Genomic DNA, 17,048 nt, shown 5'->3' with positions numbered 1-17,048 from the left:
ACAGTGAAGCATAGCAGGGGGCTCAGTAATACTTACAATGTAGCATGGTTCAGTGATGCCTACATTGAAGCATGCAAGGAACTTAGTGATCTGTACAGTGTAGCATAGCAGGGACTTGGTGATTACAAGTGAAGTATAGAGGGGGCTCAGTGATACTTACAGTGTAGCATGGCAGTAGCTCAGTGATGCCCACAAGGAAGCATGGTGGTGGCATGGTGATGTCTACAGTAAAGCATGACGGGGGCTTTGCTTTCTCTAGCACTGAATATCTGCAGTGTGTAGAGGGTAAGTTAGATTCAATCAAGTATCAGGAAATTCTAGGGGAAACCATCATACCTTTTTAGACAATACTGAAGCTCGAGCATCATTGGACCTTCCAGCAGGACGGTGGTCTTAGCACCTGACTGTCCACCAACACTCGATTTCCCAGCCCAGCATTCAAGGGTCTACTGTAAATACTATTTGGGTGGTCCGTGATGTTGGAGAAAGGGGGGTCCTATTCTCTTTGCAGAACTCTTGCAGTGGGGAAAAATGGCTAAAGGATCATGGGAGGATTAAAAAACAGGACACACTGCGGGGCTCATTTTGTACAGTGAGAGGAAAAGAGGAGGTTTTCCTTACCAAATATATAATAAGATTCCAAAAGTTTTGCTTCACTTTGAAAAAATTCAATATATGCATTAATGCATTGTAGAACTACAAGTCCTAGAATTGCTGTTTTGCACAGCTAGCCTTGATGAGACCTATATAGAAAGTTACAGGCAGTTCTATAATTTGTCCACTAGATGTCAGCACAGAGACATAAATGGAGTCACAGCTGCACCTGATGGGGTTCCAGTCATTGACAATAGTGAGGGTTATAATCCATGAAGGCTATGGCAAATATAGAGGGGGCGAATCATTTATGGGACCTGGAGCTTCACCGACGCTCTCTTTTGTTCTAGAAGGCATCTAAATGCATCATTTAAAGTACAATGGCCGCAGTATTCCTGCGCTCAGCGATTCTCTGGCACAATGTTTGTCGTCTCCTCAATTGTTTGCTTATGAAGACGCCACGCCTCAGATTGAATCAACTGTTATTGTTGGGAAAAGTTCTGGTTGGCTCATCCCAAAATCTGATCTCCAAGACTTTTCTCGTGCTGCACCAGTTCTCTGGAATGCGCTAACCCCCCCCCCCAAGACAATTTGGTTAATGATTCAACATCCGCAGTTTGTCCTAAAGATACACAATTTTGGCAGCACTTTTGTGTGTTTGTACCTTTCTTACAATATTGGTGTTGGCAATGTGAAGACATTTACACCATGTTCCATCCAGAAAGGCGCCAAAGTCAAACCTGAACACTCACTTACGCCTTGCTCTTCTTGCCATCCATGGTATTGATAACATCCTTCTCCAGCACCACATTTCAACAGTGTCCGATTCTTCTTTTGTCTTGTTTCTTTATCGTCCAGGTTTCACATCTATATGTTACCAGAGAAAAGACCGGACGCTGGGCTTCACCGCCAGACGTGTCCTCATCACCACTTAAATGCTGCTCGATTTGAAGATCTTGTCCAGTGACTCCATTATTGATTTGCCCATAGCTATACTATTATTAACCTCCGATGTCGTCACTGCAACGTTAGTGATCATCGATCCCAGTAGGGTGAAGTCCTTTACAACTTCCAGTTCATTGTCGTCCATCTCAAATGCGTCCCGGTCATACTTGGCAGTAGTCAATGTATTCGTCTTCTTTGTATTGAGTAGCCATCCCATTGTTGAGCTTTCATTCTTGACACTCGGTAATAAAGTCCATCATTCCATCTCCACTTGTTGCCATCAATGTTGTATCATCTGTGTATTTGAGATTGTTGATGATTCGTCCAGCAATTTTGATTTCTTCTTCGTTTTGGGCAAGTCCAGCCTTCCTGAAAATATCTCCTGTGTATAAACTGAAGACGAATGGTGACCGGACGCCACCTTGTCTGACGCCTCGCTCTACTTTGCACCATGTCGTGTCACCGTGTTCTGTTCTGAGCTGTTGCTTAGTAAAGATTCCTGATCAGGCTGATCAGATGGTTCAGCAAATCCATATCCTCCATGGTATGAGTATGACAAAATTTCACTCCTCTGGTAAGCAGAACCACCACTCCTCTTCCAAGTGCGACCTCCACTCCTCTTGTAAGCAGGACCCTCGCTCCTCTTGTAAGCAGGACCCTCGCTCCTCTTGTAAGCAGGACCCTCAATCCTCTTGTAAGCAGGACCCTCGCTCCTCTTGTAAGCAGGACCCTCGCTCCTCTTGTAAGCAGGACCCTCGCTCCTCTTGTAAGCAGGACCCTCGCTCCTCTTGTAAGCAGGACCCTCACTCCTCTTGTAAGCAGGACCCTCACTCCTCTTGTAAGCAGGACCCTCACTCCTCTTGTAAGCAGGACCCTCACTCCTCTTGTGAGCAGGACCCTCGCTCCTCTTGAAAGCAGGGCCCTTACTCCTCTGGTAAGCAAGACCCTCACTCCTCTTCCAAGTGGGACCCTTGCTCTTCTTGTAAGGAGGACCCTCGCTCCTCTTGTAAGGAGGACCCTTGCTCCTCTTGTAAGCAGGCCCCTCACTCCACTGGTAAGCAGGACCCTCGCTCCTCTGGTAAGCAGGACCACCACTCCTCTTCCAAGTGCGACCCCCACTCATCTTGTAAGGAGGACCCTCGCTCCTCTTGTAAGCAGGACCCTCGCTCCTCTTGTAAGCAGGACCCTCACTCCTCTTGTAAGCAGGACCCTCACTCCTCTTGTAAGCAGGACCCTCGCTCCTCTTGTAAGCAGGACCCTCACTCCTCTTGTAAGCAGGACCCTCACTCCTCTTGTAAGCAGGACCCTCACTCCTCTTGTAAGCAGGACTCTCACTCCCCTTCCAAGTGAGACCCCCACTCCTCTTGTAAGCAGGACTCTCGCTCCTCTGGTAAGCAGGACCCTTGCTCCTCTTGTAAGAAGGACCCTTGCTCCTCTTGTAAGCAGGACCCTCGCTCCTCTTGCAAGCAGGACCCTCACTCCTCTTGCAAGTAGGACCCTCACTCCTCTTGCAAGCAGGACCCTCGCTCCTCTTGCAAGCAGGTCCCTCGCTCCTCTTGCAAGCAGGACCCTCGCTCCTCTTGCCAGCAGGACCCTCGCTCCTCTTGCAAGCAGGACCCTCGCTCCTCTTGCAAGCAGGACCCTCGCTCCTCTTACAAGCAGGACCCTCGCTCCTCTTGTAAGCAGGACCCTCGCTCCTCTTGTAAGCAGGACCCTCACTCCTCTTGTAAGCAGGACCCTCACTCCTCTTGTAAGCAGGACCCTCACTCCTCTTGTAAGCAGGACCCTCACTCCTCTTGTGAGCAGGACCCTCGCTCCTCTTGAAAGCAGGGCCCTTACTCCTCTGGTAAGCAAGACCCTCACTCCTCTTCCAAGTGGGACCCTTGCTCTTCTTGTAAGGAGGACCCTCGCTCCTCTTGTAAGGAGGACCCTTGCTCCTCTTGTAAGCAGGCCCCTCACTCCACTGGTAAGCAGGACCCTCGCTCCTCTGGTAAGCAGGACCACCACTCCTCTTCCAAGTGCGACCCCCACTCATCTTGTAAGGAGGACCCTCGCTCCTCTTGTAAGCAGGACCCTCGCTCCTCTTGTAAGCAGGACCCTCACTCCTCTTGTAAGCAGGACCCTCACTCCTCTTGTAAGCAGGACCCTCGCTCCTCTTGTAAGCAGGACCCTCACTCCTCTTGTAAGCAGGACCCTCACTCCTCTTGTAAGCAGGACCCTCACTCCTCTTGTAAGCAGGACTCTCACTCCCCTTCCAAGTGAGACCCCCACTCCTCTTGTAAGCAGGACTCTCGCTCCTCTGGTAAGCAGGACCCTTGCTCCTCTTGTAAGAAGGACCCTTGCTCCTCTTGTAAGCAGGACCCTCGCTCCTCTTGCAAGCAGGACCCTCACTCCTCTTGCAAGTAGGACCCTCGCTCCTCTTGCAAGCAGGACCCTCGCTCCTCTTGCAAGCAGGTCCCTCGCTCCTCTTGCAAGCAGGACCCTCGCTCCTCTTGCCAGCAGGACCCTCGCTCCTCTTGCAAGCAGGACCCTCGCTCCTCTTGCAAGCAGGACCCTCGCTCCTCTTACAAGCAGGACCCTCGCTCCTCTTGCCAGCAGGACCCTCGCTCCTCTTGCAAGCAGGACCCTCGCTCCTCTTGCAAGCAGGACCCTCGCTCCTCTTCCAAGCAGGACCCTTGCTCCTCTTGTAAGCAGGACCCTCGCTCCTCTTGCAAGCAGGACCCTCGCTCCTCTTGCAAGCAGGACCCTCGCTCCTCTTGCAAGCAGGACCCTCGCTCCTCTTGCAAACAGGACCCTCGCTCCTCTTGCAAGCAGGACCCTTACTCCTCTTGTAAGCAGGACCCTCGCTTCTCTTGTAAACAGGACGCTCGCTCCTCTTGTTTCATGGCTGATTTCTTTATAAGCCTCTGAACCGTAGAGCGCTGCGGGACATATTGGAGCTACGTAAATATAGATTACGATTAATATTAATCTGAATTATATGATTGGTCGTTCATTTGTATTGCCAGCATGTAATACTACATTTCTCCTGCAGGGGTCACTGTACTATTACATGTCTGCCCATGCTGCTCATATGACCTAGCAGGAGGACATAAGGGGCTGTCAGATGAGAGGTGTTTAGATGATAAATGAGAGATTTGCTGATCCCACTTCACATTAATTCATTTTTATACAATTCTCACTTTTGCTTCTGTGATTGGACAAGTGTAAGACACACATGTATTTCTGCAGGATACATCCACCACTAGGGGGAGCTCACCGAACACCAATGTATACACGCTCCTTACAGCCTGTAAATAGGTACGGGTGGTTGGGGTTTAGCGTATATTACTTTTTGTAGCCTGGTCGCTGTTTTTTTTTTTTCAAATATGGGGTCTGTATTTATTTAGGTCATCTGGTTTGGGGTCTCTATTTTTAGGGGTCTGATTGGAGTTTTGTCTTGGGGCTATGTTATTATGGGGACTGGGCTGGGTTCTGTATTTATTTAGGGGTCTGTTCAGCATCTGTTTTAGTTTAAGGGTCTGGGTCTGTATTTATTTAGGAGCTCTGTTCACAGGTCTATGTTTTTTCTGGGGTTTCTGTTTATTTAAAGGTCTGGTTTGTGCTGTGTATTTATTAGGGGTCTTATCTCAGGTCGTTATTATTTTAAAGGGTCTGGTTTAGGGTATCTATTTTTAGGAGGAGTCTGATATGAGTCGGTATTTAGACTTTTTTAGGAGCCTAGACTTGGGTCTGTATTATTGATTAGGTCTTGTATAGGGTCTGTGTTTTTTAGGGGACTGGTCTGGGGTCTGTATTTAGGGGGGTTTGGTCAACATCTGTATTAGGGTCTGGAGTCTGTATTTGTTTAGGGGTCTAGGGTCTGTATTTAGGGGGTCTGGTGAGCATCTGCATTTGGGTCTGAGTCAGACTCTGGGGTCTGTATTATTGATAAGGTCTGTGTTATTTAGGGGACTGGGCTGGGGTCTATATTACTTAGGAGTCTGGTCTGGGGTCTGTATTTAGGAGGCTGGTCTGGGGTCTATATTACTTAGGAGTCTGGTCTGGGGTCTGTATTTAGGAGACTGGTCTGGGGTCTATATTTCTTAGGAGGCTGGTCTGGGGTCTGTATTTAGGGGACTGATCTGGGGTCTATGTTATTTAGGGGACTGGTCTGGGGTTTGTTATTTAGGGGACTGGTTAGGGGCCTGTAATATTTAATGGTTCTAGTTCTGGGGTCTGTATTTATTTATGAATCTGGTCTGAGGTGTGTATTTAATCAGGGGTCTGGTCTGGGGTCTTTATTACTTAGGTGGTCTGATATGGGAAACGTAATCAATTTCTGTGGTCTATATTCATTTTGCCTATGAGATGATTCACAAATAACCTATAATCCCATGATCATCGGATTCCCAGGATTCCAGGTGGTATCTCTATAGCGGGAAGTACCAGGAGATAAATCCGGGTGGAGTTCCCCTTTGAGTGTTTTTTATAGCAGAAAATCCACAACTTGTTTTCTTTTGTGCTGGAAGAAGTTGCTGATTTACATACAGTAGGAGAAAAAGCACTTAACCTGCTCAACTGGTGGAGAAATGTATTCAGGGCAGAATTAAATATGCAAATATATGCATAATGAATGTAGAAATATGCATGAAAGGTGTGCAACTATGCAAATGCTTCCAGTCTCGGAATCTCTGAGTCAGGAACATGGACGTGGTGGTGGGGAATAGATGGGTGCGGAAACTGCAGCCAAGGATGAAGACAATGATGAGGAGGATGATGGGCGTCTCCTCCCCTATAAAAAGTCCTTCTGAGACTTTTTTGATTCCTACGTAAATGGTAATGGTGGCTTTCTCTAACTCCTGAACAACTGATCTGGGCATAAGACCTCCCCTCAAACCCCGTGTCCCCCACTTAAATAGCAATCCCCCAATATAATCTTATTACAGGAGTAATAATAAGTTGTAGCAAATGTGAGTATAGCTGATATGTTTATAAATCTTCCGCCACAAGATGCTAATTTCCCGGCCGTGTCCTTGTATATATCTGTACAATGCACCAGGCGCTCAGTGTGACCTCAATACACAGTGGATAACTGATCGCACCTAGCGAGGCGGCTGTGATTGCTGCACATTATCACCGGTCAGACACATAACAGGACACATCACTCGTCTGCACACGCCGCGTCTATTTATACCTAATAATGCTTCCTCCAGCGGCCGAGACCAGGACGGACCCCAAATCCCATCCTAGAGCCAAACACGGACAGGACACAAGGTCTGATGGACAACTCCCGTCATTACTAATATTAACGCCAGAGATGGAATAATGATCCTTATCAGAGATGAGCGGATTGATCTGCGGAGGATCGAGTTCGAGTCAAACTTCCTTTTATCCAAGATTTTACTCAAATTCAAACATTTTGCGATAAGATTAGGGGTTCACAATTAAAAAAAAATGCTTGGCGCCATTTCACACATGCTGCACACTCACTTAGCGGGCTAATGGCGTCTGGCGTGGTAGCGTGGGCCTCCCTATAATGCCCTGCAGCAATCTGATCACATAGTGTAGCACAGTCGTGGTCTCCCGGCGTGTCCCTCCTGCTTCCTAGTACCTGCATGCACACGCTCCCCTATTCTTAAAGGGGCAGCGCACGTATACTAAAGGCTCTCAGCTTGTTACATCTGCAAGATGGCTCCCTGCCGAAAGCTGGGAGGCATCTTGTATAAAAGATTCCCTCTCCCCTAGGCAGTCACCAAGCAACATGTAGAATCATTAGTCAGTAAGGTGTGCTACTAGTGAGTTTCCTGAACCTGTATCCCTGGTCCCGGTGTGGCCAGTCCTGTATTCAAAGTCCCCTGGTCCTAGTGTGGCCAGCCCTGTATCCATAGTCCCCTGGTCCTAGTGTGGCCAGCCCTGTATCCATAGTCCCCTGGTCCTGGAGCGTCTAGTGCCTGAACCTCATCCCTTGGTCCCGGAGCAGGTGTAAGAAGATGAGCCAGGACAGAGTCAGCGGTTCCCTGTACACTTTGGGGCCGGAACTATCGGGACTGTCACCACTGTTGCCGGGGGACGATTCATCTGAGTGGGGAGGACCTTTGCACTGGACAGCAGGAGGCGTGGGGGAGATAAAAGGGGCTGAGCGCGGGAACGGGGAGATTTGGCGGGAAGGCGACAGGAGAACAAGGAGAAGGTTCACTCCCTCCCCACTGCTCCGACTGCGAACGCCTCATCCTTTAGTTCCCTGCGGATTGACTTGCCAACTGACTGTGTCCTGACTGAGCTGTTCCCGTACCAGTCAGGTCCTTCTCACTCCCAATGAAAGATAATTTTACTCGTTCTGTTCATAGTGAGTACGTCAGAGGTTCGCACCCTGTCTCGGCCTGTGAGCCTGCATGCTGCTTGTGTTCGGCGCCATTCCAGAGGAATCAACAATAGAGACTGATTATACATTCCAATGTACTCAAACCAAGCGAGTCCGGATATATCAGCACGGTCGGGAGACAGTGCATTTCGTTCCTTCGTAACAGAGCCAGAGACATTGTCCACGGACTACGACGCCGGCGTGAGATATTCCAGCCTCTCCCCAACAAGAACTGCAAGCGACAAGTTACCTCTTTCATACACCTTTTCCCCCAAATATTGTGTTTTTGTTCAAATTCTGTTGCGCTCAGTGTTCCTGTGTTATTTTGTTGTTGATCTCATCTTGCTGTGCGGAATATTCCTTGTACATCAATAACCTGTTTAAGTAAATTCTGTTAACCCCCTTCTCTGCCTCCGGCTCTTCACTGCATCCAACGAACTTCAGTCCAGTACCCTTTACACAGTCAGAGCCTGAACCTTGTCCCCTGGTACCGGAGCAGCCAGTGCCTGAATCTAATCCCCTGGATCCCGAGCAGCCAGTGCCTGAACCTCATCCTCTTGTCTTGGATCAGTCAGTGACTGAACCTAATCCCCTGGTTCCGGAATGGCAAGTGCCTGAACCTCATCCCCTGGTTCCGGAATGGCAAGTGCCTGAACCTCATCCCCTGGTCCCAGAGTGACCAGTTCCTGAACATTGTCCCATGGCCTTGGTGTGGCCAGTCCTATTCCCCAAGTCCCCTGGTCCCAGTATGGCCAGTGCATTAACATTATCCTTGGCTCCATCATGAATGGCCAAACCCTGATCTAGTATCCTAGACCGGCGTGTCTGAACTAAGCCCTAAATCAGTGTCAGCATACCTTACCCCTGGGGTCAGTAGCTGCAGTACCGGACTCTGCCTAGGAGTGGTACCTGTCGGCTTACTGCAGCTTGGTCTGTCTCCACCACCAGGAGCTCCAGTGAACGCTAGGTGGCCGCTTAGCTGCGCCCCTTCCTGGTCAGGCAAGGCCCTGTGGCTCAGTGGGTAGAAACTTTAACACAAGTGTTCACCTACCAAACAGTGTGCGCCTTGTGTAAAATAATATGTTGAGCCGTTTCATTGCTCCAATAGCCCAATATTAGACCTGAAGTCAGCGGCTATCCGCACGTGTTTGCTTGTTGGAAATGATTCTACCTAGATTTTCTGGTCGCATCCTATTTTGGAAAGGCAAGTAGATTTTTATTTAATTCTTCAACTTTAACATTAAAGGGTTTCTTTATTTTTGGAATACCTGTTTAATTGTCTACTCTAAATACCGTACACCCCATGATTATACAGTCGTCATTGTAGCATTACCGGTCGTGAGACTAAATTCAAAAACTTCGCAACCTAGTATTTTGTTTTTCATTAAGTTATTTCTCACTTTGGTTGAATGTTATTAAAAAAAAAAAACTGCAACTGCTAGAAATATATTAAACGTTAGACTTTTGTCCAAAATGTGTGCTAAACCTAAACATAGGTGGAAGTTCTTTGCACCATAAAAAGGCTGATTGCATTAAAAATGGGTTCAGTTGACTTCAAGGGGAACAAACAATGTCCTTCACATATTGTCCAATCAATTAGAGGCTTTTTAGTTATTCGATTTGCAATCATTTATGATAACTATACAGTATAGTAGAATATAACTACTATAATACTGCTCCTATGTACAAGAATATAACTACTATAATACTGCCCCTATGTACAAGAATATAACTACTATAATACTGTTCCCTATGTACAAGAATATAACTACTATAATACTGTTCCTATGTACAGGAATATAACTACTATAATACTGCCCCAATATACAAGAATATAACTACTATAATACTGTCCCTATGTACAAGAATATAACTACAATAATACTGCTCCCTATGTACAAGAATATAACTACTATAATACTGCCCCTATGTGCAAGAATATAACTACTATAATACTGTCCCCATGTACAAGAATATAACTAGTATAATACTGCCCCCTATGTACAAGAATATAACTACTATAATACTGCTCCTATGTACAAGAATATAATTACTATAATACTGCTCCCTGTTGTGAGTTCATTTTCCCCTCCGTCACTGAGGCCTGGTGAACTCCCTATTCTAGTGAAGGAAGGTAGTGAGCCTGATTATCAGGCACCTGGGACTGATGAAGACGATTGGCTGAGTGGAGTCACTGACTGGATTTAAGGCAGCCTACGCCCTTTCTGCCCTGCGGGTGATTTCTCTGTGGACTCTTGGACACCAGTCTGATTCCTGCTCTCCTAAAGCTAAGTTTTCTGTTTTGCCTCTTTGCATCTAAGATTTGTTTTTGTTTTTCTTGCTTTTTGGATTCTGCCACTCCCTGCTGGAGTGTGCAGTGTTCCGTGAGCTCTGTCTTCTAAAAGTACCTGAGTGCTGATTTAGTTTTGAAGCTTAGTTGCTTCAGGGCCATTTTTATATCAGCTTGTTGGCTTTTGTCTCTGATAGGGTTTTGGCAGATTGCAGACAGCAGCCTTCCTATCCGTTCCTATCTAGGTAGTTTTTGGGCCCCGTCTTTGCTCAGCCTGTCTTTCTGTCTGTGTAAGTGTTTTCATCTTGCTTCACCGTCATTATATGTGGGGGGCTGCCTATTGCTTTGGGGTCTGCTCTGGGGCAGTTAGATTTCCCCTTTCCTTCTTTAGGCCTATGTATCTCTCCGGCTGTGATCGAGGGGTCTAGGTCATTGTAGGAACCCCCCACGGCTACTGCTAGTTGTGTTGATAGGTTCAGGGGTCTGCAATCTGATAGTTGCCAACTTCTCTGGTTTTCAGGACTTAGCTAGCATTTCTGTTTTTGCCTCCTATGGTGACTCAATCATAACAGCTCCCTATGTACAAGAATATAACTACTATAATACTGTCCCTATGTACAAGAATATAACTACTATAATACTGTCCCTATGTACAAGAATATAACTACTATAATACTGCTCCCTATGTACAAGAATATAACTACTATAATACTGCTCCCTATGTACAAGAATATAACTACTATAATACTGTCCCTATGTACAAGAATATCACTACTATAATACTGCTCCTATGCACAAGAATATAACTACTATAATGCTACTCCTACGTACAAGAATATAACTACTATAATACTGCCCCTATGTACAAGAATATAGCTACTATAATACTGACCCTATGTACAAGAATATAACTACTATAATACTGCTCCTATGTACAAGAATATAACTACTATAATACTGCCTCTATGTACAAGAATATAACTACTATAATACTGCCACTATGTACAAGAATATAACTACTATAATACTGCTCCTATGTACAAGAATATAACTACTATAATACTGCTCCTATATACAAGAATATGACTACTATAATACTGCTCCTATGTTCAAGAATATAACTACTATAATACTGCTCCCTATGTACAAGAATATAACTACTATAATACTGCCCCTATGTACAAGAATATGACTACTATAATACTGCCCCTAACTACTATAATACTGTCCCTATGTACAAGAATATAACTACTATAATACTGCCCCTATGTACAAGAATATGACTACTATAATACTGCTCCTATGTGCAAGAATATGACTACTATAATACTGTTCCTATGTTCAAGAATATAACTACTATAATACGGTCCCTATGTTCAAGAATATAACTACTATAATACTGTCCCTATGTACAAGAATATAACTACTATAATACTGCTCCCTATGTACAAGAATATAACTACTATAATACTGCTCCCTATGTGTGATGGTGTGATATGTTATGTGGATATCATTTTTTGTATATTCCTATTTTTAACAATTCCAGTTATTTTCATAGTGTTTTTCTTATTACATTGTAAGTCTACAGCCTCACTGTATCTGTCGCTTGATGACCCCCTGTAGTGCATTAATCCCTAAGGCCCTTTGTTCTCCTCTGGGAGGCCTGGAAACCGCCCCAACTGGTTTGACTACCCCTGGACAAGGAAGGTGGTGGGGGGAAGAACAGCAGCTGGACAGTCAGTTCCGGTGTGGACAGGATCGTGTACAGACAGCACTTCAGAGAGAGAAGGACCCATTTTATCCTCTGGTGCTAGAGTTTTGGAATCTCGTTTCCCTGGACATTTTATCCTGATTCTGGACTGCATTCTTATTCTGGACTATCTTATCCTTTGTGTGGTGGACTGAATATTGACCTTTTCATATTTTTGCCTGAATAAAGGTCTTGGAATTGTTCACTCTTCGCTTGCTCTGTTGATTGTGTGATACCAGAGAAGGACCCCGTGACACTATGTACAAGAATATACCTAGTATAATACTGCCCCCTATGTACAAGAATATAACTACTATAATACTGCCCCTATGTACAGGAATATAACTACTATAATACTGCTCCCTATGTACAAGAATATAGCTACTATAATACTGTCCCTATGTACAAGAATATAACTACTATAATACAGCCTCCTATGTACAAGAATATAACTACTATAATACTGCTCCTATGTACAAGAATATAACTACTATAATACTGCCCCCTGTGTACAAGAATATAACTACTATAATACTGCCCCTATGTACAGGAATATAACTACTATAATACTGCTCCCTATGTACAAGAATATAGCTACTATAATACTGTCCCTATGTACAAGAATATAACTACTATAATACAGCTCCCTATGTACAACAATATAACTACTATAATACTGTCCCTATGTACAAGAATATAACTACTATAATACTGCCTCCTATGTACAAGAATATAACTACTATAATACTGCTCCTATGTACAAGAATACAACTAATATAATACTGCCCCCTATGTACAAGAATATAACTACTATAATAGTGCCCCTATGTACAAGAATATAGCTACCATAATACTATCCCTATGTACAAGAATATAACTACTATAATACTGCTCCCTATGTACAAGAATATAACTACTATAATACAGCTCCCTATGTACAAGAATATAACTACTATAATACTGCCTCCTATGTACAAGAATATAACTACTATAATACTGCCCCCTATGTACAAGAATATAACTACTGTAATACTGCTCCTATGTACAAGAATATAACTACTATAATACTGCCCCCTATGTACAAGAATATAACTACTATAATACTGCTCTTTATGTACAAGAATATAACTACTATAATACTGCCCTTATGTACAAGAATATAACTACTATAATACTGCTCCCTATGTACAAGAATATAACTACAATAATACTGCCCCTATGTACAGGAATATAACTACTATAATACTGCCCCTATGTACAAGAATATAACTATTATAATACTGTCCCTATGTACAAGAATATTGCCTCCTATGTACAAGAATATAACTACTATAATACTGCTCCTATGTACAAGAATATAACTACTATAATACTGCCCCCTATGTACAAGAATATAACTACTATAATACTGCTCCTATGTACAAGAATAGAACTACTATAATACTGCCCCCTATGTACAAGAATATAATTACTATAATACTGCTCCTATGTACAAGAATATGACTACTATAATACTGCCCCCATGTACAAGAATATAACTACTATAATACTGCTCCCTATGTACAAGAATATAACTACTATAATACTGCCCTTATGTACAAGAATATAACTACTATAATACTGTGTGATGGTGTGATATGTTATGTGGATGTCATTTTTTGTATATTCCTATTTTTAACAATTACAGTTATTTTCATAGTGTTTTTCTTATTACATGGTAAGTCTACAGCCTCACTGTATCTGTCGCTTGATGACCCCCTGTAGTGCATTAATCCCTAAGGCCCTTTGTTCTCCTCTGGGGGGCTTGGAAACCGCCCCAACTTGTTTGACTTTCCCTGGACAAGGAAGGGGGTGGAGAGAACAGGAGCTGGGCAAGTCAGTTCCGGTGTGGACAGGATCGTGTAAAGACTGCATTTCAGAGAGAAGGACCCATTTTATCCTCTGGTGCTAGAGTTTTGGAATCTTGTTTCCCTGGACATTTTATCCTGTTACTGGACTGCATTCTTATTCTGGACTACCTTATCCTTTGTGTGGTGGACTGAATATGGACCTTTTCGAATTTTTGGCTGAATAAAGGTCTTGGAATTGTTCACTCTTCGCTTGCTCTGTTGATTGTGTGATACCAGAGGACCCCGTGACAACTGGTGGAAGCGGTGGGATCAACAGAGCGTAACCCAATGGAGAACCACCCACAGAGTGAGTACAGAAATTGGACTGCATGCAGTTTACAGGAGAGAGCCAGAGACCTGGGCCTGAACTACCAGGGACTGACTAAAGAGGCCTTAATTGATCTACTGGTGGGCGCTAGCCCGGCCACCTCCTCCCAGATGTCTGAAGGACGAGCACTGGAGACAGGGATCCCCTTCCAGAAAAGCCAGTGGTTGGTGTGGTACGAAGAAGAGATGGCGGTTCTGGGCCCCGGCGTCTCTCAGGAGTACAAGAAGGAGACTGCCCGCCAGGCACAGCGGAGACAGTAAGCAATGGAGCTTGAAAAAGGGAGTAACGCAATGTGGAGTGTAACCCCAACAATATGGGAGCCTGTATGGATCACCCGGACAGAGTTTAAGCCATTTGATGAGGCTTCCGGAGATGTGGAGGGGTTCTTCAAGGACTTTGAGCAGCAGTGTGCTGTGATGGAGGTGCCCCACTCTAGCTGGATGCGTTTGTTAGTGGGGCTCCTGAACGGAAGCATGGCGGAGGCTTACCGAGCCATTGATGCACTGCGGAATCGGGATTATAACATTGAAAGCGGACTATCCTGGATTACCATGCTATCGCCCCAGACTCATATTGGGCCAAGTTCCGAGACCTCCCATGCACCACGGGGGGATCGTTTAGGATGTATGCACATAAGATGTCCGAGGCATGTCAGAGATGGCTGGAAGCAGAAAACGCCTTTACTGTGGAAGATGTTATACAGGCGTTCCTTATAGAACAATTTGTTGCCAAGTGCCCTGCAGAGGTACGGGAATGGGTCCGGGAGCGCACGCCGTGTACTGTGGATAGAGCTGCAGCCCTGACCGATGAAGCCCTTAATATCCGGCCGCAATGGAGGAGGCTTCTGGACAATGAACCACGGCCTGCTCCCGCGCCCCGTCCCCCTCCAATTATATCTGCCCTTCCACCTAGTCGCAAGCCGATGACAGTCATGCCTCACAATCCTAGGCCCCAACAGTTCCGACCACGACCTGGGGGTATCACAGAGAGGAGGTGTTATGGGTGTGGGCAACCTGGACTTTTGCAGTCTGGCTGTCCCTCCAGGATTCGGAGGGAGCCCCACGCAGCCCCACCTCGTCCAGTGCATCTTGTACACTCCACCACACCTGAGGAAGAGCTACCACCACCCCCACCAGAGTGGACCACCGAACACGGCACCATAGATAACCCTCCTGGAGTGCACGGACTCCGGCCTCTGTCCTTTAGCTACTCAGAGCAACGGCAACGCCACCTGCAGGATGTCTTTATTGATGGATACAAAGTGTCAGGATTTAGAGACATGGGGGCATTCTTGACTATCGCTGACCCCTGTGGGGTTCGACCCGTGGCAATTTACCAGGGTCCGGGAATTCCCATTGTCCTGGCGGGGGGTGCCCGCAAATATATACAGCGAGCTTCTGTGCGTTTGCATTATGGTTGTGGAGAAAAACTGTGTTGGATTGGAGTTATGGGAGGACTTCCTGCAGATATCCTCCTTGGGAACGACATTGGGGAGTTACAGTGCCAATTTGTGGGAGCAGTCACCCGACTACAGGCCCTTCAAGCACTACGTCATCAGGACCCCACCAGGGAGCAACCACCACGAACCGCATCAGAGTCGGTAAGCAATACTTTCGCTGCTACTACATTGGGAGAGTCTTGTGACAGAGAGGAGTTTAGGAGAGAAATAGAGGGGGACACTACCTTAGCAGCCCTTAGGCGAAAGGCAGAAACTGGGCACTTGGGAGATAATGGGGATGGCTTCACTCAAGAAAACGGACTGTATTATCGTGTAACAAAGGGCAGTGACCAGGGCAACCCTGACGCAACGACCAGGCAACTCATTGTCCCTCAGAAGTACAGGGCACAGCTACTTCAACTGGCCAATGACATCCAGTTGGCTGGGCATCAAGGGAGAAAAAGGACTGAAAAGAGACTCACCCAAAGTTATTACTGGCCGGGCGTCTCGCAGTCGGTAGCCCATTATTGCCGCACCTGCGATGTGTGCCAGCGAATGCGGCATCCAGGAGCTCGACATAAGGTACCCCTGCAATCCCTGTCCATAATTGAGGAACCATTTCAACGTGTAGCCGTCGACATCATAGGTCCTCTGGCCCACCCCAGCAGGTCGGGGAAAAAATATATCCTGACCGTGGTGGACTATGCCACTAGGTATCCTGAAGCTGTGGCCCTGTCCAGTATTACAGCAGTAAAGGTAGCCGAGGCCCTTGTTACCATCTTTACCCGGGTAGGGTTTCCTAGTGAAATATTGTCGGATCAAGGCACTCAGTTCATGTCAGATCTGGTCCAGTCCCTATGGCATACCTGTGGTGTTCGAGCCATTCGCACCACCCCATACCACCCGCAGACCAACGGACTATGTGAACGCTTTAATGGAACCCTAAAAAATATGCTCAGGGCTTTTGTTGACGTTGAAAAAGACTGGGAAAAGTACCTGCCACATCTCCTCTTCGCCTATCGGGAGGTTCCCCAAGAGTCCACAGGGTTCTCTCCCTTCGAACTACTGTTTAGCTGGAAGGTCCGAGGGCCTCTCACTCTTCTGAAAGAACATTTGGAGGGAGACATCTCCGATACCGGAATGCCCATCGTTCCCTATGTTCTAGAGCTCAGAGACCGTCTAGCCCAGCTAGCTACCTTCGCTAAAGAACATCAGCGAATGGCCCAGTCCAGACAAAAAACCTGGTATGACCGTAATGCCAGGAACCGGGAATTTATGGAAGGACAGCAAGTGCTCATGATTACTGCTTCCCCTGCCAACAAGCTTCAAGCAGTGTGGGAAGGCCCTTATCAGGTTGTCAAGAAAATTAATGACACTATGTTATTGCCCTGGACTCTAGTGGTCGACGACAGAAAACCGTCCACATTAACATGCTGAAAGACTACCACGACCGATCTCTGCCTGTTATAGC

Source organism: Dendrobates tinctorius, unplaced genomic scaffold (assembly GCF_039654945.1).
Source record: "Dendrobates tinctorius isolate UK_male_01 unplaced genomic scaffold, ASM3965494v1 ptg000054l, whole genome shotgun sequence".
Lineage (NCBI taxonomy): Eukaryota > Metazoa > Chordata > Amphibia > Anura > Dendrobatidae > Dendrobates > Dendrobates tinctorius.
This window is presented reverse-complemented; position numbering follows the sequence as displayed.